Source organism: Rutidosis leptorrhynchoides, chromosome 2 (genome assembly GCF_046630445.1).
Source record: "Rutidosis leptorrhynchoides isolate AG116_Rl617_1_P2 chromosome 2, CSIRO_AGI_Rlap_v1, whole genome shotgun sequence".
NCBI classification, from domain to species: domain Eukaryota; kingdom Viridiplantae; phylum Streptophyta; class Magnoliopsida; order Asterales; family Asteraceae; genus Rutidosis; species Rutidosis leptorrhynchoides.
Window position 1 is genome coordinate 252,569,981 of NC_092334.1, and position 4,100 is coordinate 252,574,080.

Genomic DNA, 4,100 nt, shown 5'->3' on the forward strand with positions numbered 1-4,100 from the left:
ACGTTCGTGAATCCGAGGCCAACCTTGCACTTGTTAAATGACGTTATATGTATTTTTACTACGAAATACAGTATTGTGAGTTTCATTTGCTCCCTTTTATATATATTTTTGGGACTGAGAATACATGCGCTGTTTTTATAAATGTTTTATGAAATAGGCACAAGTACTAAAACTAATTCTATGTGGGTTTAAACCAGAAATATACCCTTAGCTTGGTAACATTAAACTACTTGTCTATGTACGGTAGGCGTGAATCCTAAAGATAGATCTATTGGGCCTGACAAACCCCATCCTGACTATGGGATGCTTTAGTACTTTGAGGTTATTTTAAACACACCTGATCTGGTGTACTTCAGAGGGTAAAACATGAACGTTAAGGCTTATTACCGGGTGCCTACAACTTATAGAATACTTTTATACACTTGCGAGTGTACATATATTTATAAACGGAAATCTTGTGGTCTATTAATATATTGAAATGATTGTTATGATAAACCTATGAACTCACCAACCTTTTGGTTGACACTTTAAAGCATGTTTATTCTCAGGTATTAAAGAAATCTTCCTCTGTTCATTAGCTCATTTTAAGGATATTACTTGGAGTCAGTCATGGCATATTTTGAAAGACGTTGCATTCGAGTCATTGAGTTCATCAAGATTATTATTAAGCCAATTATAGTTGGATGTATTATGAAATGGTGTGCATGCCGTCAACTTTCATTGTAAAGAAAGTTTGTCTTTTAAAAATGAATGCAATGTTTGTAATCAACTATCATATAGAGGTCAAATACCTCGCGATGTAATCAACTATTGTGAATCGTTTATAATATATATGAACGGGTCCTTTCAGAAACCAAGTCCATTGAACCTTGTCGCAAATTGTACAAGTCATTCCGAATTTTATCAAGATCGGAAGAAGTTCGGTATTCTTGGAAAAATTCCTTCTTAAACTCCTCCCATGTCAAGCTCATGCATTGCTCTTCACCATATAGTTGGATTTTATCGTCCCACCACAATTTTCCCTCTTCGCGCAACATGCTAAACCCATACCTTGTCTTCTTCTCGGGAGGACACTCCGCGGTACGGAACGCCCCCTCGATATCGGAAATCCAACAAGTTCTTTTCAATGGATCCCTCACCCCATTAAACATTGGAGGTTGAGTATCCTTGAAATTTTTGTAGTGGAAGTCCCGCCTTCCACCCCCACCATTACCTTCACCCCCTTCGCCTCGAGGATAAATGTTTCTAGCCTCTAAAGCCTCCTCTATTGCGGCTTTCATTCATTCATTGATCATTTCAGTCACTTATCCAGCAATTGACTCTTGGAAGACCTTTCGGACATCGTCAAGAAAATCCTTCTTTAGCCTTTTAAAAATGGCCTCAACCTTGGCCGTGAGTTCAACGTCCTCACTCGTACTTCCGTCATTGGTGTCGTGTCCATTTCTCATCTTCATTCTATAAAACGAAGTAAATTAAGCTACAAAACAAAAGGACTTAACACATATGTATATACATATACACCACACTACCCCATCTTGCTCAATAATCGTCATACATCGCTTATTTGACACGATTTGAACCCGTAACAATGGTAGCTAATCATTGTTACGCGATCATGTTGCATTAATTCGCTAGTACAACGTCTATCTCGCTTGATGATTGCTAAAACAGCATAAAACAGTTAGTGCAAGGTTAATTCACATAAACACTAGCACTAGCAATTCCCGTTCCGACCCAAAGTCCAACAAGTCCCGCATAAAGCGAACGCACAATAAAGTCTAAGTCTGGGCAACTATCTCAAGTCACCTAAATCCCTTAGACCATGCTCTGATACCATTTGTAACAACCCAACCAATATGCAAAATAAAAAAAAATATTTTGTACAGCATAGTGGCGCGGCGCGCCACTTACCTGCGCGGCGCGCCAAACTGGCCTGTCCAACTTTTCCTTTTTTGTGAAAAAGATCACCCACTTCTCGACATATTTAGACGAAACGCTTTTAACAACATATTCCAATATGTAAAACTAACACGATTCAAACATAAAATAAGTTTTACAAAGCGGGGCCCACATCTGTAGTGACCCGAACATTTCCGAACCTTTCTATGATTATATGTTTAATGAAAACTATATTTACATGATTAAATGTTTCCAACATGTTAAGCAATCAAATTTGTTAAGACTTGGTTAATTGATACGGAAATTTTGTAAACGTCTGATTACCCAGTTTGACCAATGATTCACGAATGCTATAAGTTGTATATGACATGATGATACATAAATGAATAAATATATATGTTTAACATGATATAATGATCATCAAGTATCTCATTAAAAATAGTAACAATAAGTTATATACTTAAAAAGGAGACTATTGACGTATGAAACTCGAAACGATACATATAACGATTATCGTTATAACCACGTCTTACTAAATATATATGAAGCATATTAATACATTGTTATATTATATATAACATGATAATATGATAATTAAATATATCATTAAGTGTATTAACAATGAACTACATAAGTGAAAACAAGACTACTAACTTAAGGATTTCGAAACGAGACATATGTAACGATTATCGTTGTAACGACATTTAAATATATATATCATATTAAGATATATTAATATATCATAATATCATGATAATATAATACTTTAAAATCTAATTTGATATTATAAACTTTGGGTTAACAACATTTAACAAGATCGTTAACCTAAAGGTCTCAAAACAACACTTACATGTAACGACTAACGATGACTTAACGACTCAGTTAAAATGTATATACATGTAGTGTTTTAATATGTATTCATACACTTTTGAAAGACTTCAAGACACTTATCAAAATACTTCTACTTAACAAAAATGCTTACAATTACATCCTCGTTCAGTTTCATCAACAAATCTACTCGTATGCACCCGTATTCGTACTCGTACAATACACAGCTTTTAGATGTATGTACTATTGGTATATACACTCCAATGATCAGCTCTTAGCAGCCCATGTGAGTCACCTAACACATGTGGGAACCATCATTTAGCAACTAGCATGAAATATCTCATAAAATTACAAAAAAATGAGTAATCATTCATGACTTATTTACATGAAAACAAAATTACATATCCTTTATATCTAATCCATACACCAACAACCAAAAACACCTACAAACACTTTCATTCTTTAATTTTCTTCATCAAATTGATGTCTCTCAAGTTCTATCTTCAAGTTCTAAGTGTTCTTCATAAATTCCAAAAGTTCTAGTTTCATAAAATCAAGAATACTTTCAAGATTGCAAGTTTACTTCCAAGTTTTCTAAATCCATTCCAAGTAATCATCCAAGATCAAGAAACCTTTGTTACTTGCAGTAGGTTATATTTCTAATACAAGGTAATAATCATATCCAAACTTTAATTCAATTTCTATAACTATAACAATCTTATTTCAAGTAGAAATCTTACTTGAAATTGTTTTCGTGTCATGATTCTGCTTCAAGAACTTTCAAGCCATCCAAGGATCGTTTGAAGCTAGATCCATTTTTCTCATTTCCGGTAGGTTAATCCAAGGAACTTGATGTAGTAATGATGTTCATAACATCATTCAATTCGTACATAAAAAGCTGTCTTATTCAATGTTATAAACTTGTAATCACTAAAACATAGTTTAGTTAATTCTAAACTTGTTCGCAAATAAAGTTAATCCTTCTAACTAGACTTTTAAAATCAACTAAACACATGTTCTATATCTATATTATATGCTAACTTAATGATTTAAAACCCGGAAACACGATAAACACCATAAAATTGGATATACGCCGTCGTAGTAAAAACCGGGGGCTGTTTTGGTTGGGATAATTAAAAGCTAAGAAGAACTTTGATTTAAAAGCTATACTTCTGGAAAAATGATTTTTCTTATGAACATGAAACTATATCCAAAAATCATGGTTAAACTCAAAGTGAAAGTATGTTTTTCAAAATGGTCATCAAGATGTCGTTCTTTCGATGGAAATGACTACCTCTTTCAAAAACGACTTGTAACTTGTATTTCCGACTATAAACTTATACTTTTTCTATTTAGATTCATAAAGTTAAGTT